The following is a 19,940-nucleotide window of genomic DNA, read 5'->3' as shown; positions in this document are numbered from 1 at the left end:
AAGTTGCTTTTGGTAGTCCCTGAAGGCTGTAAAGGAGAAAGACAACAGCCATTAAAGTATTCAGGCATTATGTTTTAAAAGGGGCATCTTAAACTGTGCTGGGAAAGCCACAAGAAACCAGTGCTGACTCTACAGCTTCATTTTATATTTTTCTCACCATCGTATCTTATTTTAAAGGATACTGGGAGAGTACAATTATAATTAAAGGCCCAGGCATTAGAAAACAACAGTCTAAAAGCTTTTGGAAGTCTAGCATCAGTAGTGTAGTAAGGAAACAGACAAGTACTATCAAAGTTTAAAAATATATTTAAAGGGCTGAAAAAATTATCCTTTCTTTTCTGATTCACCTGGGAGGGAGTATTTGCTACAGCTAACAATGGGAGCTGAATGAAGAGCTGTCTAATCAGCAGCAGCATTTTAGAACTGAACCCTATGGATCATCATGTCCAGCTGCCGTCAAGGAGGCACAGTGCGAAGAAATTTCTGGCTCTGCAGCCAGATGTCTAAACCACTGAGCTATCCAGCAGTTCATAATGTAGCATGATGATCAAACTCTCTATATTGTTCTCATTGGCTGCCTGGAATTTTTCCATCTCATGTTCCATCTTGGATTTCTCAGACTTTCATGCTTAAAAGACTTTATATCAAGGTATTTTCAGTGAAGTAACCATATTTGTTTTGGGACAAAAGCAAAACTATTGTGCACCAACTGACAAATTCATTTCAGAGTGAACTTTCATAGATTACAATGCACTTCGCTATCAAAATGGAAATTTGCTTAAGGAGGCTTTTCACTGTTACAGATATTTAATGGCTCTGATTTATTTCCAACATCTGTTAAATATATGTTCCCAGAAGTAGGTCCTGTAACTTTAAAGTGGGCCCTGTTGAAATCAGTTTCATATAGAAAAAGCAGAGTGTAGTAATGAGACACAAGAAATAATGTCAGTGCCTATAGTAGAACTATACTGAATACTGTAGATGCATATAGAAGAATCAATCCTCTGTAAGGGAAAGGTAGTTCATATTGCATATTCGTCCTAAATCAATTGTCATTGATAAAATAATTCCATACTCATCAAGGTGCTTCTCAGGGGTCATAAAGTCTGAAAGAAAAATCAATTTGAGAAGCAGGTACTGTACTGATTTGCTATGCCTTTTTCTTGCCTGGTTGCAATAGCCAATCCAAGAGGAACAGGAATTTATAGGTGGTAAAACAAGGGCTGATGCAAGGACAAGAGTTAGAATAGACTTAGTAAGTTTTGGGAATACCAGAGAAGAAGATGCACATGTGTTGTAGAGAGTGTAGTAGAAAGGCATAGAGAAATTAGTCAACACAAGTGATAAAAGAACCCAAACTGCAAGATACTCCATACAGTGACTTAAGGTGTAACAAGACAGGAGGGTTGAGCACAAGTACAGGTGATTATTGACATCACCTTTTTCTGATTCATGATGGATCAACTTTATTAAGCTCTGAAAATTCTCAACCTTCCAATCTTCTTGGTAAAAGAGTGATCTGATAGATGATTCTGATTGCCTTCCATGCCACATTGATCCATCATGAATCAGAAAAAGGTGATGTCAATAATGTCAAAAGGGAAGGCAGATTTCAGTATCAAGGGCTCAACTTTATTCCTGTTTCTTTCACCAGACCTCCAAGATTCACTATCTGGAAATTGTGGAAATATATTAACTTATAATAAATGAATTCTGAGCCTAGGAATTTGTTTTGAGGGATGAATCACAATGGATCCCAGAATCCGTTCATACAAAAAATTGACTCTGTTTTCCTTTTATGCTTTCTTAAGTGCGGTAGTAGATAATTTAGTTGTTTCTTTTGTTATAACTGGAAGTCAATAATCATTGCTGATCTACCATCTATTCAAACCTAAGTTAGTGGGCCTGAGAACTAGGCAGTAGCGAAGAGATGGTGGTAGAAAAAAGGTAGAAAACAAGGCATGGTGGTGAATCATAATGGTTGAAATATGTGTAATACTGAAGTTTGAACTGGAAGTTCACAAACTTTGGACTAGGGTATCTGTGTCATTTATTATGATTAAATCATTACAGTTTCAATGCTCTGCATTTTTTTTAAAAAAATCATTTTTTGAGGTTTCTTTCTGCTTAATGTTGGGGTTGAACTTTCACATCATTCCACCAAAAAGTCCATCTTCTGGAGCAAATCCCTGTATTGCATGTGCTTTCCAGACCAACCCAAGGACTAGAATTCTGTTTGACTAATTTCTGAAGCATCTGGGTATGTATCCATCTTGGCAAGACAGCATTCTATATTTTTGCCCAGTGAAACCTTGTTTTTGTTGTGGAATGTTTAATCTTCTCAAATCCTTGTACTTGTTGCCTAACAGTGCCCTCCTCCTAATATTCAGCAAACATACAGTATACAAACTTTGGTTGTTGTGGGTTTTACGGACTGTTTGGCCGTGTTCTTAAGGTTTTTCTTCCTAATGTTTCACCAGTCTTTTTTATTTATTTATTTATTTATTTATTTATTTATTTATTTATTTATTTATTTATTTATTTATTTATTTATTTATTTATTTATTTATTTATTTATTTATTTATTTATATCCCACCCCTCTAGACATTGTCTACTCGGGGCGGCTTTGTGGCTGACATCTTCAGAGAACTGGAGTAGGAACTCAGTCCATGCTCTGTTGCTGTTTGTTGGATAGTTGAGTATTTATAGCTGTGGGAACAGCTTTTGTCCTTTTCAGGAGATAGGATGATTATGATGATCAGCGTGTTTTTGTTGTGGATGTATTGTTGTGATAAGGGCGAGAGATGATCTGTCACTGTGATTGATGGGTGTCATTTGCTGGTCTTTTGTGCGTAGTGATAACCAGTCCTTGTGGCTGGGTAGAGTTTGTTGACCCTTTGCAAGCTGTATTTTTCAGTGCTGGGAGCCAGGCTTTGTTCAGTTTTAAACTTTATTCTTTTTTGTTGAAGCTCTGCTGGTGTTTGTGGATTTCAGTGGCTTCCCTGTGCAGTCTAACATAATGATTGCTGGTGTTGTCCAGTATTTCAGTATTTTGAAATAGAATTTCATGTCTAGCTTGTTTTAGGGCATGTTCAGCTACTGCCAATTTTTCCAGTTGTTTTAGTCAGCAGTGTCTCTCATGTTCTTTGATTTTGGTGTGAATGCTGCATTTTGTGGCTCTGATATATACCTGGCCACAACTGCAAGGTATCCAGTATACTCTGCAGTGGTGAGGGGGTCCCTTTTGTCCTTTGCTGACTGTAACATTTGTTGTATTTTTGTGGTGGGCTTGAATACTGTTTGTAGGTTGTGTTTTTTCAAAAGTTACCCCATGTGGTCAGTGACCTTTTTGATGTATGGCAGAAATACTTTATTTGTGGGTGTCTGTTTTTCCTCTTCAGTTTGGTGTTGCTTTCTTGGTTTGATGGCTCTTCGGATTTCATTCTTGGAATAGCCATTCACCTGCAAATGAACTCAATTCAGATGGTTGAGTTCGGTGCTGAGAAATTGAGCTTCACAGTTCCAATTTGCATAGTCTACCAGTGTTTTGATTATGCCTCTTTTTTGTCCTGGGTGGTGGTTGGTTTTTTTGTGTAGGTACCAGTCTGTGTGGGTAGGTTTTCTGTAGACCTTGTGTCCCAACAGGAGATCAGTTTTGCATATGACCATGATATCTAAGAAAGGCAGTTGGCCCTCTATGTCTTTTTCCATAGTGAATTATATATTTAGGTGGATGCTGTTGAGATGGTTTAGAAATTCTTCCCGTTTTTCTTCACCATGGCTCCAAATTGCAAAGGTGTCATCCACATATTGGAACCATACTGTGGGTGCGAGGGGTGCCAAAGCCAGGGCAAGTTTTTCAAAATGCTCCATGTAGAAGTTTGCTAGGCTGAGGGGGCTCCCCATGGCCACTCCATTTGCCTGTTCATAGAACTCATTATCCCACTGGAAATAGCTGGTTGTTAGGCAGTGTTGGAAAGGGGCCTTGATATCTTCTGGAAAGATCTGTTGGAGAAATGTCAGAGTGTCCTTTATCGGTACCTTGGTAAATAGGGATACTACGTCAAAGCTGATCGGTCTGTCCCCAGGGTTGAGTTTAAGGGTGCTGATCTTGCTTATGAAATGTTCTGAGCCTTTGATATAGGATGAGGTTTGTCCAATGTGGGTCTGTAGGAGGGTGGCTGGGAATTTTGCTAATTCATATGTCGGGGAGTTGATGGCACTTACAATGGGCCTGAGTGGGACTGAGTTTGTGGATTTTGGAGAGTTCCTATAGTCTTGATGGGAGAGTTTCTGTCTTGCAGATTCGTTGAAGGATGTTGGGGTGCAAGGAGGAACTCATGATCAGCATGTTTGTTTTGTGATTTTGTTGGTTGGGTCCCGTTTCAGTTTTCTGTAGGTAGTGGGGTCTAGAACAGTGGTGTCCAACCTTGGCCCTCCAGATGTTCTTGGACTTCAGCTCCCAGAAATCCTGGCCAGCAGAGGTGGTGGTGAAGGCTTCTGGGAGCTGTAGTCTAAGAACATCTGGAGGGCCAAGGTTGGACACCACTGGTCTAGAAGTTCCATGATTTTGTCCTTACATTCTTCTGTTTGCATGATTACTGTGGCATTGGGTTTGTCTGCTGGCACAATGATGATGTCCAGATCTGAGTTTAGTTTTGTTACTTATTGTGAATCCAAGAAGCAGTTGATACTATACAAATCAGTTGTTAAAGATGTGCAGTATAAGGATCAAAAGAAGCTTACATGGGAACAAATCAAAGAAAGGGTGGGGAGCTGAACCTCCTTAGGTCTGTTAGCCAAGTGGTAACAAAAAAAAGCAAGTCCATCATTTTTTTCTGCAAGTTTTGTTGGCATAAACTAGCATATCAATTATAGCATGTTTCGCTTTTTCAAAACTTGAGTCACTGACCTTTTTGCTGACTCCGTAGAAAGGGGGAAGAATATCATTCCCTTTAGGATAAAGGAAAACATGTTTGTAGCAAGCCAACCGTAATTGTTGCTTGGTGGGATGTACACATCCTTTGTTTCTCCATGAACACAGACTGGGATTGAATTTGTTTGCTGTTTTGGAATGCAATAACATGCTACCAAAGTATGTTTGTAATTTATGTTTTCCTTGTTTACCTGTTGGTGCCCATTTCTAAAACAGAGCATGGCTGTGAGCGAGTGCCCATACTTATACTGTAACAGCAGACAGAATGTAGCAGAATGTAGCTGGCTGGCTGTCCCAATGTATCTATTAATAAAATAGGCTATGCTCCATTTGCCACATTCATTCTCTCCCCATAACTCAGGATTTTTTGGATCACATTCTTCTCTTCCAGCTTCCTGTCTTCTTTTCTTTCACAGAATAATCATGTCTTATTTAAGCAGCAAGGCTGTATTCGCTTACTTAAGTTGGCCCTTACTGAAGTCTGTGAGATGAGATTTTCACTCTGATAGTCTAAAACAGTGGTTCTTAACCTTTGTTACTCGGATGCTTTTGAACTGCAACTCCCAGAAACCCCAGTCAGGACGGCCGGTGGTGAAGGCTTCTGGGAGTTGCAGTCCAAAACTTCTGAGTAACCCAAGGTTAAGAACCAGTGGTCTAAAAGACTAAAATTGTTTTTTTTTAAATGGGAAAAATCAGTTTGTTGGATGGCCATTGCCTCTGTGCATTGGCCATCCAACATTTAAACTTGTCCATAAGGTATATGCCAAGTAAAACTCAAAAAAATTCTTGTGTATTATTTAAAAAACACTTTAGTTATAAGTGAGCCAACTGTGATGGAGAAATCATATGGATTTCCCTGCTCTTGTATCCAAAGAACCCATTTAGATTTGTTTTTCATGAAGAACAGGCTCTCTTCCCCCTACCTGTACATGCTACATGACTAATGGCTTAGAAAACAGAGAGCTAGGAGGGGAGAGAGAGAAAACGTGAACTACACTGATGCTGCTTCCTTTTGTGATAAGTCAAAATGAGATAGTGGCTGGCATTCAGCGCTTGTAGGGCAGCCACATGCCTTGTAGTCCAAAGAGAGTTCTCTTTTTCAAGGCACCCTATATTAGAAAGCCTGCCCCAAGAAAGGCAGCAGGCTTGAAGCTTGTCCATCAGCTGTTAGCACTGAGACAGCAAACTGAGCTGATAAAACAATTCACCTATTCAAAATCTTCCTCATTGTGGCAAAGCATATTGAATGTCTCTTTGAACCGTAGCAAGTAATTACTTTTTAACTGACATCTACATACATAAACTACACACATAAACAACACCCCCACTTACCCCCACATACACACACACACACACGTTATGGAAACCTACACTGATTTTTGTTCTTTCTTTTGGTGATGCATTTCTTCTTTTCCTGTGATAGTTAAGTGGCCATTTAGCTTTTATGGGATCTGCTGTATAGTCCTGCTTCCAAATTTGGGAAGTCATTCTGCAAAAGGTTTCTGGCAGGCCACCCTGTCTGAGTGAAAACATGATTCTCTTGTACCTTTCTAAGTGAAACCAACTCCTGTGCCACTGCTGCTACTGCCAATTTGCTTGAGTCATTCTTTGGGTCCACTCCGTACCAGTTGTCAAGTGGAAAGTACAAAGGTATGCAACAGCCAGTGCTTTTCTCTCTCCCCACCCCCTTTTTTCCTCTTACTATTTCACTCCCAGAGGGAAAGTATTCAAGCAACACAAAGAAGGAGGTAGAGTAGCAGGGCTAGTGGGTCCACAATCAGGCTATTGGCCTCCTGTTAAGGTACTGGTCTTGGAAGTACCAGATGTTGCTGCTGTCCTTGCTAGCATAGGGTATGTTGGTATACGCAACATTACAGGCATAAAAACCCATGGCTGAGACACAAGTAAAATGTCCTAGGGAACAATCCAAGGAGCAATTATTCTGATGCTGACTCACTTATTTTGATGAACATTTATTGATGTATGTGGTCAATGGGAGAGTTTTCTTTTTTAAAAAAATATCACATCCATCTTGGTACAAAATACATGACTGAAGCATTACACTATACTATGGGAGATATATAAAATTCCAGTGCTCATTGGTTTGTGATATTATTAAATAGACTTGTAATGAATATATTCATTATATTATTAAATGACCACAGAATGAACATATTTATAGTATGTGAACATTTTAAACTACATGTTTGTGACTTTTGTAAAATTAGTGGAAAAACCTTTAAAATGGAGAGCTATTTTTAAAAAAAATCAGAAAAGGTCACATGTTCATTGCCACCTAAGCAAAATCTGTTTTGCTGGTGCCCCTTGTTTTCCTGAGTAAACTAAGTTTTGTTTGGGAGTTGATGATGCCGACTCATCTCTTTGGTTGTCACCTCTCACACTTGTTTCAGAAAGAGAGGGAGAAGCAACACACAGAGAGAAAACTTTGAATATAGTCTAATTTTTTAGCTTGAGTCTTGCTTCATTTTTGCCATCATCAACAACAAAGCTTTCTGGAGTGTTTTGTTCTGAGCTGGAAGGATGAACAATAGTGCTGGCATATAGTTATAAAGTCAATAGTCTATCTTATGAACAAGGAGGGAGCCTCATCCATCAGTCCCCTCATGTTTCTGTACAGGGTCACAGGAGAACAAACTAGCTTGTGTCAGGTTGAAATAGCACTAGTAAATGTTAGTGTGTTTGAAGCTGGTGGTTTGAAGTCTGTTTATTTTGCTTGAAAGGCTCAAATGGCATGCTGCTGAGCCACAGGACCAAGAAGGGGGAGGTATTCTCATAAATTATTAGTTGAAAGCTAGCCACCCTCATTTATAAGGTAGAATTGTGCCATCTGCTTTCTGAGATCTTTATTTTCTTCCCCATTGTGGAAAGGAAATGCTCCTAGTTGACATTTAAATAAACTCGTGCTTGACATTTTGAAGAAATCATTATAGTGTCAGTTTATATGGCTTGTATGAAGAACAGTTTAGAATGATATTGGATGCATCTTTATTCACCGTTTTTAAGTTAAGCAGTTTGTTTCATCTCAAAAAGAAAACCTGTGAATGCAAATGTTATTTGATGTCTGTCAAAAGTATATTTGTGCTTCCACTCTCTCTTTTTAAATTCCTGTGCAGGCGCTGTGACTGAGAGGTGGGAGCAATTTTTTTTGTCTCAATAGCTTAGTCTCATTATAAGCTTTAAGAAGCCACTAATCAGGAATTAATGTCTAATTTGGGGGAGAAGGGGGGCAGTGGAAACCCAGTGCCAGAGTAATGGAGAACTCTGAGAAGTTTCTCAGGGGTGTGTCTTTAAAACAGTAGCGGGGAGGTGGGTGAACTGAGGGGCTTTTAATGCCTTGTCATGAAGCATTATTGGTACGGAATCTGGAGCCTTGATGCCCCAATGTGCGTAGGCGACTTTGTTTGCATCCCCGCTTGGGAGGATTAGCATACTGTGATGCTTGAATGCCGGAGGAATCTCTCCCATCCCCCTTCTCTCTCAGCACCCCCACCCCCACCCCCAGAGAATCATTCTGCTGAAGTCGTTTGGTTTGTGCTGGGGTGTTTTTCCCCCCTTTCCCTGTGAGAGGATTAGGGAACAGGAGAATGGCTTTGTGAAGAGGAAAGAGAGAGGGAGGGAGAGGCAAGAGTGCGCGCGGGAGAAAAGAGCGAGCTGAGGAGAAACTAAACCCACAGCCCAGAAGACAAGCCTTTCAGAGTTCTTTTCAGTCCATTGAGACGAATTGCATGCGATACAGCAGCTGGGGGCTGTGCATTCTCTTTTCAGCTGCATACTGTAAGTGAAGCTGGTAAGGTTATTTTTTCCCCTCCCCTCCAACCCCCTTGTTCTACTGTTCTGCGATGCTATTGTTAATTGCCTTCCTGAGGAGGCTTCTTCAAGAGGAGGAAGGGAAGTTGGTTACTGATACTGAAGACATGCTGCCTACTAGGGCTGCTTAGCTTGGGAGGGGCACCGATTCCAGGAAGAGCGGGGGGCAGTTGTGAGGGAAAAGTTTGTCTCTGTGTGTGTGTGTGTCTATGTGACAAAATTAGTGCAGCCTTCTCGTTGAAGAGAAGAGGGTCTGAGACTGGGATGGGGTGGGGGAGGCGATGGACCCAATACCCAACTGTTCTGCTGGGTTTAAAGTTTTCGTAAAGTGTTTGGGTGAGGGAAGCCCGTCTCAGCGAAATACTCCGTTTGCAACCTTCTGTTTTGATGTTATCAGATTTGTCACTTTCCTGGATCAATTCCAGATCTCCTGGGGTGTGCGTGAGAAACATATATTACAATCTCTCTCTCTCTCTCTTTACACCCCCAAATGCTCCACATACAAAAGCAAAAGGGACTGCTTGTCATGGCAACAAAAGCTAACCAAGCAACTCGGTCTGGAAAATACCTCATGAAATACCTTCTGAAGAGGTAGGGAGAAGAAAAGTGAGATTAAGCTGAAAGAGGTTGGACGAAGTGGCATGGCTCAGGATCGCTCAAATGCCCAGTTAAATGGAAGACAATAGCAATTATTTAATTATGCAGGTGCATTTGTGAGTCTGAATTTAGGCTGCAAGCCAAAGCATATTTAAATTGCCTAGAAATGTAGAGGGTTTACTGTTAAATTACGTCAAGATTGGTCATTGGAATCATCTATGATTTTTAAATCCCCACTTGTTTTGTCAGAGTTGCAATTTACATTTGATCAGGTTTATTTTAAAAATTTCCATCAATATACTTATGGAATCTTTAATGTGAAGTTGTTTTGTAAGAAAAGACCTAAATAACTTCTACTTCACAGTAATTTCCAGGAAAAACTGAATTTTTTCCCTCAGATTATCAAGAATGCCCAAAGCCATGTTTACAAACAAAACTTTCCTTTGTGGTCAATCAGATATCACATTAAAAAAAGAAAGAAAGAAGTGACAACAGTTTAAACAGTTATTGACAGACAATCAGCATGTCTCTTTTGTCAAACCTGTTCATTTTTCCAGCCCTTTAAAAAAAAATTGGCTACCGCATCCTTCTCTTTTTATATTAAAGCACCAGGGAAGTTTCATTAAATTTCAGCTGGACTTTTCCTTGGTGAATTTCATTCAGATAATGAACTGTGAGGCAAAATTCTGTAAGCTACAGTCATGCCTAAACTGGCTTAAGAAGTAGACTTCTTAATGTGGCTGCTTTTCTTTCTTTCTTTTTCTTTTTTTGCTCAGAAAGATGTAGCTAATATTAGAAAAGAGGTTGTCATGGAGCCTGAATCAGAGAGAGAGAGACAGTTCAGTTTCAGGGTCCTTTCTTCAATTACACCAACATACTTAGTGATCAAATGTTTGTATGTGTTCCACTTTCTCTCAGTCATACATTCTTCCTCCCTCCCTCTTTCTCAAACACACACACACACACACACACACACACACACACACACACAGAGTGAGTGAGAGAGAGAGAGAGAGAGATGGTTGCTAAGGCGTTTTTGTAAAAAGATAATTTCACACAGTAACACTGCTGCATACTGTGGTTGCAGTGATTTACATATGCATTTGTATAATGCGAGAGACACAGTTGTCACAAAAGAAGGATGTCGAGTGAATGTCATTATTTTATTTTACTTTGGATTGGTTATTAGTTCAAACTAGTTTGGTTTTGCCAACTGGTCTCATGTGCAGTCTTTCATAATGAAGTTCTTATTTCTAAACAAAATGAAACAAAATCAGACAACTAAAAACTTAATGACCCTTCATAATGCTATACTTTTCAGTAGCTCTGTATGCTGTTTATCATGTTATAGTTTTCAAAGTGATATGCACATGAATATGCATGTGCAGAATCAGATGTAGACACTCAAACATGCCTTTTGAAAATAAGCTATGCAAATCAAATGGTCTTCTATGTTGCTGCTTCATTCTTAAATGCATGCAAAGCCTATTTTAATAAAATAATCTGTTCTATCTGTTCAGTCAGCTGATGGTATTATTTTCCTCAAAATATGGCATTCTCAAATCTGATGACAAAATGAAAATGTTAGATCTTTGCATCTTAGCAAGAATCGGCCTCTTGTGATATTGGTGCACCTTATTTATTAATGTATTTTTTAAAAAAACATGCACTGAAGTCATTGGAAATTTGCTATCAACTTTTGGAGGAGTTAGTATTATGCAGAACACAGAAGGACCTAAGCACAGAATATACTCTTTACAACTATGCAGATGATGAACAGAGAATACTACAGAAGAGAGTGGAGGTGTTGGGCCAGAGCTCGGATAAGTTGCTATTTCAAAACTTGTAAGAGTTGTTCATATAACTCCCTGAATCTTCTAGTGAGCTCAAAAAAGCAATCTTTCCAAGTTCCATTGGTAACAGGAAGTATTCTTTATCTCTCTTTATTCAAAAAAGAAATTGCTCTGAAGGCTGACAGCAAAATGAAACATCAGGATTAGGCAGTAGCTTTTATTGAACTGTGCCCCAATATGCCACAAAGAAGGAGAGCTTTCAAATTATCCAGAACTCTTCTTCTGGCTGAGTGTTTGGAGAACATGGATTGGGTTAAGCAACAGAGAATGTTAAAGGCATAGAGTCTAAAATCAGACTAAAATCCCAAGGTGAAGATTGAGGCTTAAGGAATCAGCTTGCAGTTTGATGGTAACATGTTTTATCTCCAGGGATTTAGAACCAAGTCCTTTTCTTCATAAAAAGGTAAAGGTTCCCCTTGACATTTTCAGTCCACTCGTGTCCGACTCTAGGGGGCGGTGCTCATCCCATTTTCAAGCCGTAGAGCTAGCGCTTGTCCGAAGACAGTTTCCGTTGCCATGTGGCCAGCGTGACTAGGGAGCGCCGTTTTACCTTCCGACCGAGGTGGTACCTATTTATCTACTCGCATTTGCATGCTTTCTAACTGCTAGGTTGGCAGGAGCTGGGACAAAGTGATGGGAGCTCACTCCGTTGTGTGGATTCGATCTTACGACTGCTGGTCTTCTGACCCTGCAGCACACAAAGGCTTCTGCGGTTTAGCAGAGAGACAGTCTTTTAGGATTTTGAGCCACTGATGGTTCCAGTAACTTGAGTGCTCCAGCTTGCATGCTGTCTGTCAAATTCTTATTTGATGTATTGTTTCTGCTAGGGAAGCAAATAGCAGGACTCATAGCCAGAAAGTGGGTTGGGCAGTAACTGTGGGGAGAATGGGGGGGCACAAATGAAAGCCCTCCAACATTCCCCCAATGGGATGTCAATTAGGTGGCAAAAGTCTGAAGAGATGCTTGTAAGCATGTTTGGTTGAATGTGCCTGTGCTAGTCCTGTGATCATGAACCCTACCTGATCAAGACTACCAAGTGGGAGCACAATAGACATGTTCAGCTGACTGGGCTTTCAATCACTTCTTCACACTTTGCACTAAGTACATAGAGGTGTCATTGATATTGAGAGGCTGGGGGCAGGACCTACCTGTGTCCCCACATTCCAACTATGTTTACAGCCCTCCCCACCACTTTTAGGCTGTAACAACTGAACAGGACTAGTATGGGAAGCAAGTCTCAAGTGTGGTATGAGAGAGGAGCAAAACAGAACTGGGACAGGATGCATATGCATGCATATGGAGGAAATAGAATCTGCTGGAGTAAGGTTACATGTCTGTCCAGGTAAAAATACTCAGAAAAGTCTACAAATAGCAGTATAATCATAGGAAGTAAACCTGTTTCTCTTTATCATAGCTGTCTTGAGGAGTGGGAGCTAAAGAATACTCCTAAAAATATGTTAGAAGAAAGCAGTGCATGACATGTTTTCAGAGATACTCACTGTTTTTAATAGCACAATCTCATACATGTCTGTTAAGAATTAAGGTCCATTGAGTTCAGTTGCTCAGTCTTGGGCAAGTAGGTATAGAAGACAGATTCTCTTTCACCTCTAATTGACTGTGAAAAAAGGAAGCTTTTTATCTTCGGCCTTTTCCCTTTCTTTGCTGCCTTGTGTCTTTGATCATGGTCAAATATATAACTGTTTAAACAGCTGAGATGTCCTTCCACCTTTTATTCCACTTCCATGGTGATTCTTATGGATACTGTTGTTGGATGCAGTCCTTCTAATTCTCTTTCTGTAATGCAAACAAATATAAACCTGGGAGAGCTAATTTGTGTGTGACTAACTCAATGGGGTAATGTTTAATTCTCAGTTTATGTCTTAAGTGAACAAGTTTACAAGCTATTTATACTAATGCAATTATTTTTAAAACCCTGTGACTTCTGAGTAATTAATACTGAAGAACAGCCACACTTTCTCTAGGAGAGGATTGTGACAGGAAGGATTCCCCCCTCCCTTCATTGAGATATATTTTGTAGGGTCCACTCACAGTGAGTTTCCAAAGTATCTTTTTTTATTTTTGCTACAATAGTTTATTACGGGTGCCTACTTATCTGTAAAACATTGTGCATCTTGAACATCACTATCAGACAATCATGAGGCACATTAAAGATTCTCATGTTTTACTTGGTATGAGCATTCATGGACTCTAGCTCACTTCATTAGATGGAAGTGTGCAGTCTGGCGACCTACTCAGAAACCACCTTTCGCTTCTGTGCCTACAGTGACCTCTTGCATAGACAAACAGATATCACTTCTCTGTCTTGCACAGAATACAAGAATCTGGCTGTGATTATTCACTGCAGATTTCCGCTGGATTTACAAATACATACTACTGTGGAATATATGAAAACAATGTAGGATATGTATACTATTATGGAACATGCCCATTTTCATTCTGATTTTGGCAGAGATATGGGGTCCTTTGCATAAAAGATATTTTCTGCCTTTCGGGATGCTTCTGAAGCACAAGGAGTAGCATTGATTCCTAGCTGTTTATTAAAACTGCATTCAACTTTCATTGCTCTTTTGTTCCATTGCACTTCTGGTTGAACTTTAATATATTTCTTATAGTGCTTACTAAAGTCTGTTTTGTTTAAAGTGCTAGAAAGGCACCAGCAGAAGGAACACAAGATAAACCACATAAAGCCTACTAAACCATGGCAGCTGAGGCAGCCAATGACAAAATTTCATTCCTGTTGTTGGTATCCAGGCATTTTTAAAGATCTGCTTGATATTGTCGTGACTTCAGTAAGTGGAACAATTTGTGATTTACAATGGATTAAGTAAGATCAGAGTTAATACCTATTGAGTCCTCTGATTTCATATCCCATTTAGAAGGCAATTTATCGAGTCCAGTATTAGAAATGAAAACACTTAAGTTATATCAAATAAGTAATGCTAAGTAGCTTTTGTGATGTGCGTGCTCACTGTATAGGGTAAATCCTCCTGAAAGGATAGTGGTTAGTTAAGCACATTTCTCGGGGGGGGGGGGGGATAGGAATGTACTGTTCATCAGATTTGATACAGTATTGCAGCTTTGTATGCAGCACATATAAGTGATCTTGCAGATAGTCAGGTCAAAGGGACATTTGATCTCCCCAAATTTTGTGTATTGTGTAGATTCTGGGTAGGATTTAATGCATTTGATGAAGTGGGCTATAATCCACAAACAGTTCTTTATTTATAAATGCAGCCATTGTTTGCTATGCTTAGCCAGCAATTAGACCTCAGATGGCAAAGCAATTTCAGAGCATGGTTTACCAATTTATTCACTAATCCAACAGACTGTGGTAGAGCCATGATTAGTACAGACTCCATGAATATCTTAATTAGCCCCAATCTCAGAATGGAGCAGTTGTGGCTGTCTTTGTTTGCCAGAGAATGTTTGCTTGTTCAGAGCAAATGCATGTCCCCCCCACCAAGACTGTGTCCCCCCCCCCCCGGTTGCTGTTGAAATTAAGAAATCAGGTTTATTTTTTAAAAAACCCTAGAAATTTCTGAAAGAATGAATCAACAGTACAGGCCCTTGCTGGAGGTAGGATTATGGAGAAAACTGCCCTAGACATCACATGTGAGGAGGGCCTCCCATATGGAGGTGGGCACATCAACAATGGCTTTGTTGCATTGCCGCCAAATCTTTTATTTTGGAAGCCTGGTAAATCCATAAACTTAATGGGAAAATCAAAGAACAAACTCTGCTGGTGATGGCAGCATCCCTGATTCATGACAGAATAAACAAAATGATTGCAGCCATTGAGAATGAGAACATTCTCAACCCAACAATAGGCAGCCTTTTAAAGATTATTTTTTAATTGTATTTAAAATCCACTTTTTCTGTTCCAAGGTACCCAGCGGTTGACCATTCTTCCCAAACCATGGTGTGCTGGAAAGGGATGCAGAAACCTTAGAGTTTATGAACATGGACTGTAAATTTCTCAATCTTCTAGACAGATATGTTATTTCTTTCTTTAATGCCGCATAGCACTAGTTCCCAAACTGGGAGAGATGGCCCCCAAAAGGCATAAAGTTTGGAATATCTGGGCAGGACTGGTTAGGAATTGATGAGATGGCACTGGCACAGTGGAGAGTAGTGATGGAGGAAGCCTGAGTCCAGCCAGGGGTCCAAAAAGCAATTGGGTTTCTAGCAAAGGCAGGAAGCACTTGAACAGTGCAGAGTGTTTCTCTCCTTTTTGCTGCTGCTCACTTCACTGTAGAGGAGGAAGAAAAAGGAAATGTCAAAGTACTTCCCCCTCCCCCTATGCTGAAGGACAAAGAGGGGTGAAGATAAGTGATAATAGCCCTGGCCACCCTTTGCTCATGTATATATGTGTGTGTGTGTGTGTGTGTGGACTGCCCACTCTACTATCAGAGGAGATTTTTGAGACCATGTCCCCTACAGAGCCTTGATTCTAAGGCCACTTCTCAGAAATAGGGATTTGAAGAAAACAGCCAGCTGTGAAAATGGCTGGCCTTTGATGAGAGTGATGTGGTCCGTCTGTGAGTGTGTAGAGATGGGAGTTGAATGGATTGTATTTTTCTTCCTCCTTCTCCTGCTGCTGTACAAGGCAGCATAGGAATTTGTGCAGGCAAGTGGCCTCTCACTCCCCAGTGGAAGCACACTGCAGCCCAAATGACAGGCAGAGACCAGAGAAAAGGCCCGACAGAGGGTTCACTCCCACTTCGCTGGGAGCGGCTTTTGAAGTTGCATCTGTGTTAAACTGTGCAAGAATTTTACTAAGAAACACAAAACGAAAGCAAGAAGAAGAAGAAGAAGAAGAAGAAGAAGAAGAAGAAGAAGAAGAAGAAGAAGAAGAAGAAGAAGAAGAAGAAGAAGAAGAAGAAGAAGAAGAAGAAGAAGAAGAAGAAGAAGAAGAAGAAGAAGAAGACATGGCACTCTGAAGACTTACTACTATATTTTAATGTAAGCTTTCATGGCACATCATCTACTTTTTCAGACTATTAAGTTAGAATACAGACTTCATGCAAGGCTCTAAGAGACAGTGGTGTATGATCCCTGTTAGTACTCAGTTATTTTAAAGTTTGGTTCTGTATATATTCCAACAAGAAGCACAAAAAGTGTGCTGCTTATATACTTCCCCATAGTGCATAAAGCTCTCTCTAGGTGGTTTACAATTTTATTTTGCAGACTACACATTCCCCCCTGCCAGCAAGCTGGATACACCAATTTACCAACCTTGGAAGGATGGAAGGCTGAGTCAACCTCAAGGTGTGAGCAGAGTTTTGGTTGCAGTACTGCAGTTTAACCACTTCACCATGAAGCTTTTCACAAAACAAAACATTTGCTGGGAAAAATCTCCATCAGAAATCACTCTAGCCCAGTTTCAAAAAACAGTAGCCCTGTCACTGGACCAAAAAGGCATGGAGCAGCATTGGGCTGGTGTAATTAATTGTGGTTCAGGCTGCCTTATAATAAACAATTATCACCGAAGGGTTCAGATATTTTACCTTATTTAGTTAATTTTTGTGTACGTATTGGAGTAGAAGTGTAGTGACAGACTACAGAAAATCCCTCCTTTTCCAGAGAAACTAAGGGAGCTGAGACACTGCTGAAACTACTCCTTAAATATCTCACATACATTGAAAGCCTTATTTAAGGTTCTTATAAGTAGATATGACTTAACAGTACAAACACACACATTCTTTTGTATATTATAGGTGCATCTCTAGCATTGTGGGACCAGTCAAAACAGCACTCTGTAAGTCATTACTGATAGGAAGAGGCAGTCCAAACAAAACGTTACAACTTTTGAATATTCTTGAATTGGGACCATATTTGGAAGAGTGTTCTATTGTTCTATGCCAAATCTGGAAAAGTTTGGATAGGCCCTCCTAAAGTTCTATTTTTTGTTTTCAAAAAGGTCCCGCTCCCCCCACTTATTCTGCTACCAGTTTTTCATGGCACAGACAAATTTTGTACTTACTTTTCAAATGCATACCATTGCTGACTGAAAAGAAAAGGATAGGTGTTATGTGCTCTCTTTTTTGTATTAGATGTTGATCTGTTATTTAGAAGAGATGGGTTTTTTTAAATGTTTGTTTGTTTTAAATAGGAAATTTTTCATAAATTCTGGCTTCACATGCTCATTGCAGTATTTTGTAGCAACTGCCCAAACATCTTACCAATACTTCAGGAAACTAATGAGCCTACCTATTCAGTCTTCTTAAAATTCAGCCATGTGGTATTTAAACTGGTGGCCAAGTTTGCATGCACTGAATAGAAATTGATATATTTCTGATTATTTAAATAGGTCTTGGCATCTACACTGCTGAAATCAACGTATTTTCATTCTGTTTTAGGAACACACTGTTCTTAAAGATTTTGATTTTTTTTTTTTAAGTAAGTGATACATTGGTAAATCAGGCACCTATGAGATGCCACCAGGTGTCATAATAGTTGCTAGAAACCACAGGGGAAACACTGAAGAAGTGACCCCAGCCAATTAATGATGAAAAAATGAGAATTAGGGAGGAAGGCTTCCAGCTGCTTTGTGGGGATATGCTCTTGGTCCACGGACCATCTTCTGTGGTCAAGTGCATGTGCTCTGTACCCACTGGCCGTCTGCTGCTCCTTTGGCTCCTTCATCAGCCAAATGGAGAGAACAGGGTAGGTGGTTGTAATGGCAAGCGTATTGATGAAATGATGCAGAGATAAACATTTTTAAAAAGAATTTTAAAAACTATTTTAAAGGACAAACAGCAGTGTCCCTGCCATCCAAAATCCATATAAGCACAAATTAAAACAACAGCAGGATTCACATCCACAAAACTGCATGGAATTGAATCAATTGTAGCAGCGATGTATTTTAAAAAGCCCTGCCAGATGGTTGAAACAAACTTGCTTTGCAGCCCATATAAATCAATTTCTACATTGATTTAAGTGACACTTAAATGTGGTTCTTATTGCCAATGTGACTGCACCCTCACTGAGGTGAATGGGGCTTACTTCCAGGCAGGAGGGCAGATTAGGTCTTCAGGCATGCCACGGGAATAAGCAATTAGACATACACATACACAGACCAGAGAGAAAGAGAGAAAGAGAGAGAAAGAAGTCATGAGAGCTACGATAATTGCTTTGTGCTTGGATGAGAAGTGATTAACTGATGAAAGAGGATTTCCCTTTGTTTAATGCCTCTAAGTACAAGAAGAGATCCTTTAGACCAGTGGTGTCGAACTGTGGCCCTCCAGATGTTCTTGGCCTTCAACTCCCAGAAATCCTGGCCAGCAGAGGTGGTGGTGAAGGCTTCTGGGAGTTGAAGTCCAAGAACATCTGGAGGGCCACAGTTCGACACCATTGCTTTAGACTATCTTGACTGCTGGCACTGCTGTTATCAACAATGAAGCTGGCCTTTGTAAGACAGGGTACATAAAAATCAATGATTTTTAAAAATCAAATTGATCTAAATTTAAATGGTTTAAATTTAAAAATGATTTTTTTTCTTTAAATCATTATTTAAATTGTGATATAAATCAAATCCACTCTTTTGTAATATAACCCTTTTCATAATTTTTCTTGCTGAACCTATAATATATGTTTTTGGTTTTACTGTTTTTAAATTTGTAAACCGCCCAGAGTAGACCTTGGGTCTAGATGGGCGCGATCGATCGATCAATCGATCAATCGATCAATCAATCAATCGATCAATCAATCAATCAATCAATCAATCAATCAATCAATCAATCAATCAATCAATCAATCAATAATATTACAAGTCTATGTCAGACCACTCCCTGGCATTTTGAACTGTGAACGTAGAGGTATAAACAGGGAGATTAAAAATGAAATCACAAGTGTAGGTAACAGGTAATGATATAAAGGAATCATGTCATCTCTTTTCCAACTGTACATCTTTATGGCTTACCCTTAGTAAGCTAAAAAATACTTCGTGGATTTAGAGGATTTGAAAGTATTTTTGTTTAATCTCCAAATAATGTACCTGATATGTTCTGCTTTTACGACTGCAGCTGCAATGATAGAAATCTTTATGAGTAGTCACCTGTCTTGAGTAAAAGATAAGAATTACTTTGCCAGATCATTGTACCTTGAAGGTTCAGCAACAAGCCTCTGTGATGTGGCTATACTGGTTGCGGGATTCTGTAGTCCTGAGAGAAACTACCCAGCTCTGTTACTAAGTGTAGGTAGATTGACTCTGATATGGATGCTCCTATCTCTTACAAAGGTTAATTATCATGAATTTGTGTAAGCTTTGTTAGAGTCATGCTAACAAATGCTATAACAAATGTTGATTTGGTTTGGTTGATTTGGACTAGAAACAGTGTTAGTCCCAAGAAGAGCAGCACTTTGAAATGGATTGGACTTCTGAGTCAGCACTAATATTTCAGTTCATCTACTCATGAATGTCTGAATTAGCTTAATGTGTTTTCTTATATCTTTGTCTTTTAATTATAATTTGTCAGGATGTTCATTGTGAACCTACCAGAATGCAATTCATTTTGAGAATGAATCCCCAATCTTTCCGTGGTGCTAATAACTTTATAAATATCTGTCGATAGTCTCCTGGGATCTTGTTCCATCCATCCAGTGAAAATAAGTTTTCAGCAGTGTGTTTGGTATGGTGCTCCAACCTTCTGATTAAGTTTGTTTCTTTTTTTCTTTAACTTTTCCAGTTCTTTGATTCTCTTCT

General features: G+C 39.6%; 1 protein-coding gene across 2 annotated transcripts in view; it reads left to right on the top strand.

Moving 5' to 3' along the window:
- Nucleotides 1-19,940, top strand: part of MID1 (midline 1) — a 249,045-nt gene that overhangs the window by 69,259 nt on the left and 159,846 nt on the right. Inside the window, exon 1 of one of the 2 annotated variants that reach the window (XM_072994377.2) lies at nucleotides 8,358-8,732. The exons of the other annotated variant lie outside the window; for it this stretch is intronic. The gene's annotated coding sequence lies outside the window, so the exon portion shown is untranslated. Of the gene's footprint in view, nucleotides 1-8,357; nucleotides 8,733-19,940 lie in introns of those variants that run through there. 2 annotated transcript variants of the gene reach the window in all.

This window comes from Pogona vitticeps, chromosome 3 (genome assembly GCF_051106095.1).
Source record: "Pogona vitticeps strain Pit_001003342236 chromosome 3, PviZW2.1, whole genome shotgun sequence".
NCBI classification, from domain to species: Eukaryota; Metazoa; Chordata; class Lepidosauria; order Squamata; family Agamidae; genus Pogona; species Pogona vitticeps.
The sequence above is the reverse complement of the archived record's forward strand: the minus strand, read 5'-3'. Positions and strand labels throughout refer to the sequence as shown.